We start from the raw sequence: 14,119 nt of genomic DNA, 5'->3' as shown, positions 1-14,119 counted from the left end.
ATAATTTGAAGAGCTACTTAAACGTTATGTAATAAAAGATCTTGCTATTCCAACACAATAAACAACTGGGTCACTCATGTAACAATATTTGTTTTATTTTTATGAAAATAGCGATACTCGACATTGTTAGTATGGAAATGGGGGAATCATTGTAAGATATAACTTCCTCTCCTAATTTCAGTGAGTGTTTCCTTTTTGCACATCCACAGCACTGAGAATGCCGACCAGCTAATTAATTTCTTTTAAGAACTAGGAAAAGGATTAACTTCCATACCGTAAATGTGCGTTAATAGTGAATTTAATTGTTAAGTGAGATGTGTTATACATGGTGTGAGCGACATGTGACAGCAGCAGACATAACCGTGACAGCAGATGCTGGTGAGTGATAAAATATCATGAATGTAAACTAAGAGCACTATCGGCAATGGCTTTTAGTATTATAACGAAAGTGAGGAATTAATAGACACTCTTTTGTCGGTAGTCAGATGATATATATTAATTTTTAGAGAGTCTGAAGTTGGTGTCAGCCATTGGAATATGGTCTTGTATAATATTGTATATGTTTATATTAAAACTCTGGATGGTGGTATAGGAGACTGTTTCAGTTGTCAAACCAGACGTTGGATTTGGGTAGGATTGGCAGTATATTGCGTAAATTCATATTAGGAGATTTTCGAAGATAGGTAAAAGGCAATGTCTCATCAGCAAAAGATCCAATTTTGCCTGGTAGATTGAAAAATGGCGATGCCAAGTAGGTTACTTCTGATTTTTGTTTTATTATTCGTTTTAGTTTTCGTGGTTACTAATTTCAGTTCGGAAATGTTAGAGAAGTGGTGAGACTCTTACTTTTTCTTGACTCAACACCACTCCCGTCAGTGTACGAGTTTTACTGATTAAAATAATATGTGATCCTTCATGATGTAATAGTGTATTTAGGTTTTGCTAAGTTAGATTTAAATGTGAAATTGTTTCTAATATGGGAAAGATTCAAACAATAATTATGGCAGGCAACAAAATTATTAAAGTTATAAGATTCTTCGTTCCATTGTCTCTCTCAGATTCTTGTGCTTACACACCACTTGAGCTGCATGTTAATCACGTTTTAGAAACTTGAATGGCCCAGTGTATACCGGTTGTAATGTTGGGCGCACTGTGTTTGTCCTTTACATCAAGTACCACCGCGTTAGAGGTCTTTGTGGACGAAAATTTTCTGTTTTCAATTGCGGGATACTGGTGAAGTGCGTAGCTTAGAAATTTGGAGCTTGGCTCGTTGCACTAAATGTGGCAGGCGTAACCCCTCCCCATAAATCATCTCTGCTGTCGATGCTACACTGTTTGGCATGAAAGCTGTAAATAGCCCAGGAAAACCAGTAGTTTTTACTGTTCGATGCTAGCGTTCTATCATGCGTTTGTTATTGGTTGTTGTGGGTCGTATGATGGTGCTGGAAACCTTCCTGCTTGGACAATTCGAGAAAGAGTGTCGATTCAACTTGCCGGCTCGCTCTAATCTCTCATGTGATGAGCTGGACGGCTGAAACGGGAAAGACAGGCAGTTAGGAATGTTGTTGGTATTGTTTATGCTGATATGTCTTTGACTGGTGTTACCTCCGCACAATGAGTGTATCTGTTGAAAGCGTTCAATATGTAAGTTATACTCTAATCTGGGGAGCCGGCTAACATGAATTACCTATAAGTAGGGGAAACGACCAATTGTTTCGAGAAATTCTCCAACTGGATTGTGTATATGTTTATAAACTTTCCGTTGTTGACATGCTACACACATTCACTCCCACTGGCGACAACCTTTTTCTGGGAACCGTACCTCAATCGTTAAAAACAGAATCACATAGGACCATTTTGTTGTCCGTCCGTCTGTCTGTCTGTCTGTCCCACTGTTAAAATCCCCTTTTATCAGGATGGGTAAAAAGTACCAGGTTGAAATTTATGTCGCATAGTAAGATGCACGGTCCCTTGGCAGTCTGAATGTTGCATCTTCTAAGTCAATGTAATCAAAAGTTACGGCCATACATATCAGATATGTTGATACTCACAGACACACTCACCTGAACAAATACGGTACTTTCCGTTAATCTAGAATCATGAAACTTGGTAAGAGTAAGATTTCACAGCGAAACTGAGAGAAGAAATCCGAAAAATTTGTCATTTGTTATCCGACTGTCCATTTGTCCATCCGTGTGTCAAGGCCAATCTTTCTCACGAACACTAAAACGTACCACGTTGAAATTCATGTCAGATACTGATGTCATTGGCCTCCTCGCGTCGATATAAATGCAAGGTTCTAAGTCAATACAATAAAAAGATACGGCAACTTACGTCACAAACATTGACACTGGAAACCTCATTCATCATTACGTGTAGGGTACTTCTAGGTGGCCAAGAATCATGAAATTTGGCACGAAGCACAATTTCAAGGTAAAAGTAAAGGAAAAAAATAGATAACTATTAATTTATAACTAACTCACACGAACAAAATTCTTTTCGCTCTTTGTTCTCGTCTGTCTGTCTGTCCGTCCGTCAGCTGTGACCCTTTTCTGTCAGAAATGGTTGGATATACCAAGTCGAAATTATGACACATTGTCGGTGTAGTAAATGTAATACAAGGTCCATGCAATCAAAATATCTGGCCATTTATGTCACATATCTCGATAATCGTAGACTCGCTTAATAAAACCTATGGAACCCCTCCCGTTGACCCTTCTCGACATACTGGCGGAGAGCTGCGCCCGGCCACTGTGGTCGAACTGTGGCAAAAAGGAATACAAACGTCTCAAAAATGAGATCGGCAGGAAGTGCAAAATGGCTAAGCAGGGATGGCTAGGGGTAAGATAGATACTGCCTACAGGAAAATTAAACAGACCTTTGGAGAAAAGAGAACCACTTGTATGAATATCAAGAGCTCAGATGAAATCCTAGTTCTAAGCAACGAAGGGAATGCAGAAAGGGATGGAGTATATAGAGGGTCTATACAAGGGCAATGTAGTTGAGGACAACATTAGGGAAATGGAAGAGGATGTAGATGAAGATGAAATGGGAGATACGATACTGCGTGAAGAGTTCGACAGAGCAATGAAAGACCTGAGTCGAAACAAGGCCCCGGTAGTAGACAACATTCCATTAGAACTACTGACAGCCTTGGGAGAGCCAGTCCTGACAAAACTCTACCATCTGGTGAGCAAGATGTATGAGACAGGCGAAATACCCGCAGACTTCAAGAAGGATATAACAATTAAAATCCCAAAGAAAGCAGGTGCTGACAGATGTGAAAATTACAGAACAATCAGTTTAATAAGTCATGGAAGCAAAATATTAACGCGAATCCTTTACAGACGAATGGAAAAACTAGCAGAAGCCGACCTCGGGGAAGATCAGTTTGGATTCCGTAGAAATATTGGAACACGTGAGGCAATACTGACCCTACGACTTATCTTAGAAGCAAGATTAAGGAATGGCATATCTACGTTTCTAGCATTTGTAGGCTTAGAGAAAGCTTTTGACAATGTTGATTGGAATACTCTCTTTCAAATTCTAAAGGTGGCAGGGGTAAAAAACAGGGAGCGAAAGGCTATTTAGAATTTGTACAGAAACCAGATGGCAGTTATAAGAGTCGAGGGGCATGAAAGGGAAGCAGTGGTTGGGAAGGAGTGAGACAGGGTTGTTGCCTATCCCCGATGTTATTCAATCTGTATATTGAGCAAGCAGTGAAGGAAACAAAAGAAAAATTCGGAGTAGGTATTAAGATCCATGGAGAAGAAATAAAAACTTTGAGGTTCGCTGATGACATTGTAATTCTGTCAGAGACAGCAAAGGTCCTGGAAGAGCTGTTGAACGGAATTGATAGTGTCTTGAAAGGAGGATATAAGATGAACATCAACAAAAGCAAAACGAGGATAATGGAGTGTATTCGAATTAAGTCGGGTGATGCTGAGGGAATTAAATTAGGAAATGAGACACTTAAAGTAGTAAAGGAGTTTTCTATTTGAGGAGCAAAATAACTGATGATGGTCGAATTAGAGAGAATATGAAATGTAGACTGGCAATGGCAAGGAAAGCGTTTCTGAAGAAGAGAATTTTGTTAACATCGAGTATAGAATCAAGTGTCAGGAAGTTATTTCAGAAAGTATTTGTATGGAGCGTGAAGTGAAACATGGACGATAAATAGTTTGGACAAGAACAGAATAGAAGCTTTCTAAATGTGGTGCTATTGAAGAATGCTGAAGATTAGATGGGTAGATCATATAACTAATGAGGGGATATTGAATAGGATTGGGGAAAAGTTTGTGGCACATCTTGACTAGAAGAAGAGATCGGTTGGTAGGACATGCTCTGAGGCATCAAGGGATCACCAATTTAGTATTGGAGGGCAGCGTGGAGAGTAAAATTCGTAGAGGGAGACCAAGAGACTAATACACTAAGCAGATTCAGAAGGATGTAGGTTGCAGTAGGTACTGGGAGATGAAGAAGCTAGCACAGGGTAGAGTAACATGGAGAGCTGCATCAAACCAGTCTCCGGACTGAAGACCACAACAACAAAAACACGTTCTAGGGGAGTGATGAGCTCAGATGTTAAGTCCCATAGTGATTAGAGCGATTAGAACCATTTTTTTGAGAGCTGCGCCGATTGCCTGCTGGGGTAGCGTCTACCACTACTGATAATGGCCCATCACAGACTGGATAGGACCGAAGAGTTGGTCTTAGCAAGTTAACTTTTATTTTTTCGAAGGCGTGCTGCATCTCTGGCGTCAATGGCAGGGAGTGTCGGTCTGTGGTGTTGTTACCTGGGAGTGCTGCTGTCCGTGGTGCCTCGACTCAGTGTTGGAAAATATCTAAATATCATCGAGAAAGATGAAACAGAAATTTAACCCCCATCAGCACAATATCTACAAAATGGTGTCGTTACTGGTCACTCAAAGAGGCCAAAAGGTGTTATCGCTCTCGTCTAGTGGATGTCTTCTTTTGCCATGGGGAGCTGAGTATACGCCTTTCTATAGTCAATTACATAGAAGATTGCGACTAGATTATTCAATATATCCCTTGTATTAGGAACTTGGTAGCAGTCGGGAGTGGTCTGTGCATTTAAAGGGTGGTGATACCCACAGGATCTCCGAGCGCCGTCTTTCTTCCCCGTTAAACGTAAAGGTGATGCCCACGGGCTGTCAGGTCTGCGCAAGATGCCTGCTTGCAATATTTCTGAAACTCTGCAGGACAATGTTCAGGTGATAATCTCTGTGGCAATTAAGCATCTGGTTATCTGGATATTGTCTTGATACTGTGTACCATGGTATGCAGTACCTTACTGCGTGACCAGCATCTTCCTGTCAGCTGTCTTACAGCCGAACTACGGAGTGAGGTGACGGTACTTCTACCCAAAGCATCCGTGACCACCTCGTTGCCTATCTTAATATGTGCCGAATTGAGACAGATTTCTAGCCTTTGCTGGTGAATGAAATTCATTCCCGATACGCCTGAATAACATTATTTATCACAAACACCATTGGACGAATTGTCGGCTGCTGTAAAGAGGAGAAATGCACACTTTGTTGTGGTTTTGTCCTGTGTACTTACACCAGAACCTCAGTCTATAAGGTAGCAGCGGTTTGCTTTCGTGTCATTCACGTACAAACGGCTTAATGTAAATAAGCATCGTCATTTGTCGCCAGTAATTGGGCCAATCTTGAGCACAATGGATTGGTTATTTTTAAACACACTAGTGACAGTGCTTCCATGTCTAGTGGCGGCTCTGTCGTTTACTATTGGCGCTAGTGTGGTAAAATAAGGCCTACTGGAAAGCTGCAAAGCAACTCTGAGGACATCGGGGAATGCACATGGAGACGCGCACCTTGTGGCCTGATAATCGCCCACCTGTGGAACCATGAACCTGGATGATGTTGTTTCCCTTACATCGTTTCCCCTATGTTTGAGTATGCTATTAGGATCAATGCCTATATTCTTTTTTTTTTATTTGCCTGGTAAAGTTTTCTTTACGTGCTAATAGCTACTTCTATAACATGTATATTTGGCATTTAAGGCTTCCAAGCTGTTCGTTAACAATGGTTCGTTGATCCTCTCGTATAACGGTTGTATCCTCCTAGGTGAAGTCATAATCTGCTTACGTCACTAACTAAGTATTCGCCTCTTCTACCATAGCGTGCCCTTTGTCTGAATCAAAGAACTAATCTCGCTTTTTACACAAGCTCTCTCCGTACGGGCAGTTGTAGAGGTAGTTTGTGACGGCGCTTCATTTGATGTTATTTCATCCTCGATGATGCTCCTTACGTGGCATCAGATTTCAGACGGCGTTTTGTCGTCAGTAGGCTCAAATTGTAATACATGTTGCATGCGTTAATCCACCAATTTACACATCCAGCTGACTAAAATGTCCATAGTGGTGGTATAGCTGAGATATTGACGTTGCGATGTTGATGTTAATATAATGCTAGTTTCTACCGGTATGTATGATACTGCAGATTCCTCAACTGAAATGTGGTGTGACTAGGGCCTCCCGTCGGGTGGACCGTTCGCCAGGTGCTAGTATTTCGATCTGACTCTACTTCGGCGACCTGCGCGTCGTTGGGGATGAAATGGTGATGATTAGGACAACATCTATTCCCTGAGCGGAGAAAATCTCCGACCCAGCCGGGAATCTAACCCAGGCCTTTAGGATTGACATTCTGTCTAGCTGACCACTGAGCTACCGGTGGCGGACATTCTTCAACTGATGTTCAATTAATGAAAAGACTCTCTAGTTGCTTTCTTCAGACGTTGATTCTCCACGGCATAACTTTCAGATGCACTTGATAGTGGCGTCATAGACATGCTGAAACAACACGTGTGAACTTAACAAAGTTCTAAAAAAACTCTGCGGCTATTCATTAATAACCGAAACCATTCCGACCACCGGGATATTCAAACTGTTAACTGCTACAGTGAACTTGTTGTGGTCGCTAGTAATATTTTTTCGCAAAAAAACATTTTTTGTAGCTCCTGAGCAACAGTCATACAAAAAGTTTTAAATGAGGACTCTGCCCTTTGACAGTATTGTTGTTTATTTAATTATGACGCAGGTTTCGGCCTTTTATGCTATTTTCGAGTTTATGTCATTAACATATATTTCAGGAAATCGAGAAGCAATTTTGAGCTTGATGTTCTGCGATATACGTTAATGACATAAACTAAATCGCCTGAAAACTGCATAAAAGGCCGGAACCTGGGACGCAATACAGTCAAATGGCGGTGTGTTCATTTAAAACAAATTGTTCCACATGATAGCTAAATCTAACGTGTCAGTCCCTGTTTTAGTTCGAGTTTGGGGTCGCTAACCTGCTTTTGTGGATCCCCTTGCAGTCGCAACAGCTGTTTATGCGTATGTACCCGTTTAACTTAGTGAAGTCCCTGTTTCATTCTGAATACGGCCAAGAGTTTTTGCGTGTTGTCAGGGGTCACCAATTTACTGGATTCTTCCATCATTAAAGCAGTAATCTTTCAGGAATAAACATGTACTACTGTAACTAACTTGTTTCATTCCCGCGGTTAACAAAATACAACTTATTAATTCGTAAGAACGTTTTTCGTGAAGAACAGCTGTCTGGCTGAACGTACGTTAAAAATTGACACAAACAGTCTCGACCGCAAGAACATTTATTTTGATGGCAACCGGTTTTGGTAAGTTTTTGGCAATTATCAGACGCACCCTCATACCGTGATGGTCGGCAGTGGAGGTGAATGGAGTGGATGTTATAACTCAACAAGCGTCAACGGCAGAAGTTGACCTTCTTGGACTTACAACACCCGCTCCATTCACTGTCACTGCCTTCATAATGGTGTGAGGATGCGTCTGACGATGGTGAAAAACTGAGCAAAATCGGTTACCATCAAAAATGTTTTCCGGTGGAGACTGTGTCCACTTCTAAAATACAACTTGACAACCAGAAGTGAACATGGAACTGTCAAAGTGAGAAGTAAAGAGAAAACATCATATCGACAGAGCTAGCTTCGAAGACAATAGGACAACACACATCTACAATCGTTATCCGTATCGATGTATCCTAAAAAAGTTGAAGTGAGATGCGAATCAGCGTAAGAATATAACTGAAAGCTTTTTATGTTGTTGAAAATCATAATGAAATTATCACTTTCATGAAACTGTCTGAGAACAGATATATCTAAAGCACAAGTACTGCTGGGGCAGTCATTTGCATATTAAAGAACTGTTACTATTCGGCAGTACATAACATTCTTAGATGTTAAAAATGTGTAGTCGCAACGCATTTCTAAATGAGTTTATCATTGGTGATTTGTTCTAAGGTCTTTTGAACAATAAATACGGGACCAAATTGCACTTTGCGTGTAACGTAATAAAGATCTTGCACAATCCCAAGTCAAAAAAAGTTTTGACAAGGATGAATCGCACTCAGCATATTTCTTAATGAAACTAATAATAATTATCTACCTATGATTGACATAGTCTCGCAAAGTGTATCAAATAACGCTAAGCAAAACAGGGTGCAAAACTGTTAATAGATCGTGCGACACAGTTACCGATTGTCGTCGTGATATTACAGCGGGATGAATGGCAACACCTTTTCTTGAAGTCCGGCAGTTGTTAGGAACATGTGAAACCTATTCAAGACACGAAAAACATTATGAGAGTTCAACCGCGTATTCACAAAGTTTAGAATTCGTCATACTTCCGCATTAGCTCGGCTGTTGCTCGCTCAGTTCTAACTAGCTAATATTTGTCGCATCAGCTCCTCATCTGCATGTCCAGATGTGGTGTTAACGACCTCACTGCTGTGGCAGGTATCTGACGAGCAGGAGTGGCCATTGCATAACGCGAAGTGGTCTTGTGCTTGCTAGTGGAGTGTTCTCGATGTGGATCCAAATTATACGATGATGGTTAATGATACATCAGAGGTGTACCTGGTATCGTGTGATCAAATGATCTCCCTATCACCCTCGTGTTTTTCTGCACCTGGAGTCACCTGGATATTGAACAGGAATGTGATTCCAATATGCCTTGTTACTGACTTCCACATTGAAGTTAGTGCTGGCAGCACTCTGCCGTGTGGTGTTGTCAGCAGACAGTTTATCCATCAGTAAACGGTGGATGGCGAGCTGCAGTAAGTTTGTCAGGTGAGGATGAGGACAATTATTTTGAGTGCAACTCTGTCTAGTTCATAGACTGTGATGGAGCATCTAGGACATAGATTTACACAGTATAATAATCGTGGAATCGAGCGCCACCGATTCCAATGATAATCTCATGGCGAGAGCTGGAACACTGGAGTATTTAAAGGGAGCTAGCGTGAGGCTATGACAAGAATCTCAGTTCAAGTGCCCGCACGTGTCGTCCGTATTCTGAAATACTCAGTTAACAGGCTGCTAACTACTGAGTCAGTTCCTCACTGCGTCCTCTTGTGTAAGACATAGAGTTCCTTGCACCATGTCTTTCGAGCTAACAAATATGCTTGTCTCATTTCCTTTGGTTTTCTGGCGCAGTCTCCTTCCTCCTTAACTCATATTCTCACTCAGTGGACATGTCATAATGTGCCGAGGGCCTGGCCTCCTTGCGATATACCGGCTCACTCCCTTCTGTCATATACTGATGACGTAATGGCTTGCAAGTTGTTACGCTTAAGACTGGTGGTTCCCATCAATGGCACTTCAAGATAGGAAACCAAAAGAACAATGCAGAGAATAGGTAAAAGTGATAGTGTTTAGGTTACTGAACTGAATTAGTAACACCGGAGCCTAGCAAATTGTAGATGCTCTGGGCAGCCGTCCAAGGGCAGACGTTCCATTTCAGAGAATTAAGTGCTGACTCCATCTATTAGCTGGACACTGTTTTAAGATGTCACAGTAGATGATGGCCACTAAAAGGCACCTCTTAGCAGAGGCAACAAGCTTAATACTTGCTCCTGAGAACTAGAACATCAATGCGCTTACATAGGCTAGAGTTCTACTGCAGCAGACTCCACTCACAAAACGACTAGGGCGGGGCCAATTTACATAAAACAATGTCGTAGCCATCCATAATAAGTGTTTCAGTGACTTTTAGCTTTCAGCTGAACGCTGTTGTTAGGAAACTTGGGATTTGTCAATGTAAAGTCTGGAAAATCTATACCTGTTGACTAAGAGAAGGGTAGGAATCTAAATGTGGCTGGCCAGATTTGCCTCGGAGGTGCAAAACGACTCATCAGGTTGGCCAAGGCTTGTTGCGAGACGGTGGATGGGTGGGTGGACTATAGAAAGGGAGAAACAGTACGCCGCCATTATTCTTTTAAAAAAATCATATTTTTATTCAAGGAGAGTTCTTAGTCAGGGCGTTGGGGTGCCGACTCCGTGTCGCTCGTGGCCAGCCTAGGTAAGCTCTAATATGTCGGTTTTCTTCATCTGGATTGCTGCTTTGAAGTTTGTCATTAACATGTTGCTAGTGTTCCCTACTTCTGTTAGCGCACAACCCCCTGGGTTCAGACTCTGGCTTCTATTGTTCAGTCAGCAGCCTCCTTTGCTTTTTCTAATGTTTGGAATCAGCATTTAGTGTAAAAGGCCGTCAGGAGTGGCCGAGCAGTTCTAGGCGCTACAGTCTGGAACCGGGCCACCGCTACGGTAGCTGGTTCGAATCCTGCCTCGGGCATGGATGTGTGTGATATCCTTAGGTTAGTTAGGTTTAAGAAGTTCTAAGTTCTAGGGGTCTGATGACCTCAGAAGTTAAATCCCGTAGTGCTCAGAGATATTTGAACTATTTTTAGTGTAATAGTTAGTCTCACCTCTAATTAGTACTGTTAGTCAGTCCTCTGAATTCCGTACATCTTCTGCAAGCATCTGTGCCTCTAGCATGTGCCCTTTGACAGTGTTTGTTTCTGGTCCAAGTCATCAGCATCGCTTTCACCGGGAATTTGTCTTTCTGCTTTTGCTCCTTACCCCTCGAAAATTCCAGACTGACCTCAGACCTCCTATTTTCCCTCTATCCCGTGTTAGGTCATGACACAGATAATTATCTTTCACGTGCGATAAAGTTAGAAATATTTTTAGTAAAATTATGCATGTAAGCGTACTTTGGATTACTGTGCTTGTAATGTGTTTTCTAGTGGTTAGTCAAAGGGAGTATCGACTGCAGATTGGGTCAATGAAGCAGATATACTTCGAAATCAGTTTCGTGAACCTATCCAAGGCTCAGTACGAGCATAGAACTGCTGGGAGCTTAGTCGTTAGTAGGAAAATGAAGCAGAGCAGTATTCACTCAGGGCACCTATGGTGAGCGCTTACAGACAACTGTGCCTGCAAGGGTTGAAAACATTAATCTCAATGAAATTGTGGAGGTAGCTTTGACGGAAGAGCAAGAAACTATGTCCGCTAAGGAAACAGGATTTAGTGATAAAAGTCGTCGAGGCAAGACGCGGGAGGTCACCCTTAAGTGTTTCTCAGTGGGACGCGTTTGGCGCACGTCTAAGGATTGCAGAAATAATGTTAGATGTAAATGTTGTGGCAAATTAGGTCATATAATGCGAGACTGCCGACTTGAGAATAGAATTCACAAAATAGAATCGGCACAAGGTCGTCGAGAGTCAGAGGCTTCAAAGAGTGTCAGGTGCGAAAGTTGCAATTTCAAAAATGTTTAAATGTGTGTGAAATCTTATGGGACTTAACTGCTAAGGTCATCAGTCCCTAAGCTTACATACAACTTAACCTAAATTATCCTATGGACAAACACACACACCCATGCACGAGGGAGGACTCGAACCTCCGACGGGATCAGCCGCACAGTCCATGACTGCAGCGCCCTATACCGCTCTGCTAATCCCGCGCGGCAGTTGCAATTTACTGGGACATAAAGGTCCTTGTAAAAAAGGGAAGCCAGTTGTGTGTTTCGCATGTAATAGGTCAGGGCACATGGCTAAAGAGTGTACTGAGAATCTAGGATATTCTGTGAAAAATAGGAAGCCGGGAAACGAAAGAAAAGTTTAAGACAACAGTCGCCTTAAGCTGTAATAGGGAACGAATTCAGAGTTGACTGTGGAAGTAAGAGTAAGTTTGTAGAACTGAATTGCCCACAGATTATAAAAGTCCATTAAAATTGCTTCTAGATAACGGAGCACAAATTAACTTGTTCAGTATGATCAGTGAAACCAGTATAAAGGTTAAAGGTATCACAAGGACTGCCATATGTAAGTATGGGACGGCAGTTCCAGATCTTGGAATAGATCGCGAACTAAGAGTGAAACATGAATTTCATCGGGTACAAAGGGAATTGGACATCCCCTACGGCGGTTTTATTGGCGGAGACATGTTTACGAGGCATGGTGTAGTAATTCATTACTCCAAAGGAATCCCGTGGATCAAGGGTAGGCGTCTTTGACTGTGTTCGGAGATAGAAGCGCCGTGTCCAAGTATACAGAGGCAGGTGCTTAGAAAGCCACAACAGATTTTGAAACTGCAAGGTGTCAATGTAGTGGAGTTCGTAGTTCTCTGAGCTGTTCAGAAGGGCCAGTAAACAACAGTACGCCGAAGAGATGGGAATGTCATTAAGGTACCGGTAGAGACACGTGTTACCTATAGGGAACGGACGCTAAAGAGTCTAAGGCAGGCCAGGTGGCTAAAATAAAGCTGGGTCCTAGCGAGGAGAGGATTTTGAGGATAAAAGTTCAACTACTACCCTAAGAGAAGGCACTGTAAGGAAACAAGAGTTGAAGAAAGGCGTGTACCTACCTCAGGCGTTGGTGGGAGTAAGAAAAATCTGTTGTTTAATTATCCTTTTAGATACACAAGAAGAGGTGGTTTTTATGGAGATGGCTCGCATTGAGGTGGAAGAAGTTCCATCGTTTATCCCAAGTTCCACGGAGACTGTGCGCATGGTGCAAAAGGTCTCGCATGAGAAAGAATTGACGAACAGCTTATTAAAAGAAACTTTGTTACAAGATCCTTAAAATGCCGGAGAAAAAGTCCATAACAGAGTTGTGTTCAGTGTGTAATGATATGTTTCATTTGCCAGGGGAAAAGTTGACATATACAGATATAATCTGGCATCAAACAAAACTGATTTCCTGAACAGAGGGACGATTAATTTGCTCTCGTCCTTGCCAGAATAAAAGAAACACAAACAGAAGAATTAAAACAGGAGATAAATCAGATACTGGAGAACGATATAATAGTGCCTTCAACAAGTACCTATAACTTCCAGTTGTTCATGATTCCCAAAAAGATTGATGCATCTGGTAAAAGGGAATGGAGAGTGACAGCTGCTAACAGAAAACTGTATGATATTACTGTCAACACAGTCTTTCCACTTCCATGTATAGATGAAATTTTAGACAGAGTGAATAAGGCAGAACATGTTTCAATGCTTGACTTGGCTAAGGGATATTAACTGGTGTTACTCTATGAAAAAGACCGATAGCCTACAACTTTTAGCACCCCATATGCTCATTAGATGTATAAAACGAATGCCAATGGGACTCGGTTCTGCGTTTTTCACTTTCCAAAATTTAAGAATTCGGTTATCGAGGGTTTACAGGGTGAAAATATGTTCGTTTATTTATTCGACGTAGTAATTCTCGGTCCATCGCTGGAAGAACACAATGCCCGATTGGGAGAGGCTTTTGAGAGGCTAAGGCAACATAATTTGCAAGATGTAGATGGATAAATAAGAATTTTTAAGGAAGGCGGTCAGATATCTGGGACACGTCATAAAGGAAGATTGGTTAAAACCAGACCGAAACAAACTGACAGCAGTGGCGGAATATCCACAGCCCAATACAACGAAAGCGTTAAAACGTTTCCTCGGATTGATCGTGTACTGTACACTTTTTCTGACTTTAGTACAGTGGCAAAAACACCACATGAGTTGGAACAAAAAAATGTTAAGTGTGAATGGGGCGACAAGCAGGAAAAGGAGTTCCAAGTGCTACAACAGAAACTACACAATCCCTCAGTATTATAGTACGCAGGTTTTTCAAAAAAGTTTGTTGAGCTGTGCACACTAGCAGGGTAGTACCCATCTGGTTATCGATGGTCGTCCGTGGTTTAGTCTTCCGATCAGAGAAGCTGTTATGAGGGTCTCTGACTGGACTATTTACACGCGCACGGCGTGTCGCTTGCTCTC

The sequence above is a fragment of the Schistocerca serialis genome, chromosome 8 (assembly GCF_023864345.2).
Source record: "Schistocerca serialis cubense isolate TAMUIC-IGC-003099 chromosome 8, iqSchSeri2.2, whole genome shotgun sequence".
NCBI classification, from domain to species: domain Eukaryota; kingdom Metazoa; phylum Arthropoda; class Insecta; order Orthoptera; family Acrididae; genus Schistocerca; species Schistocerca serialis.
Note: the sequence above shows the minus strand (reverse complement) of the source record.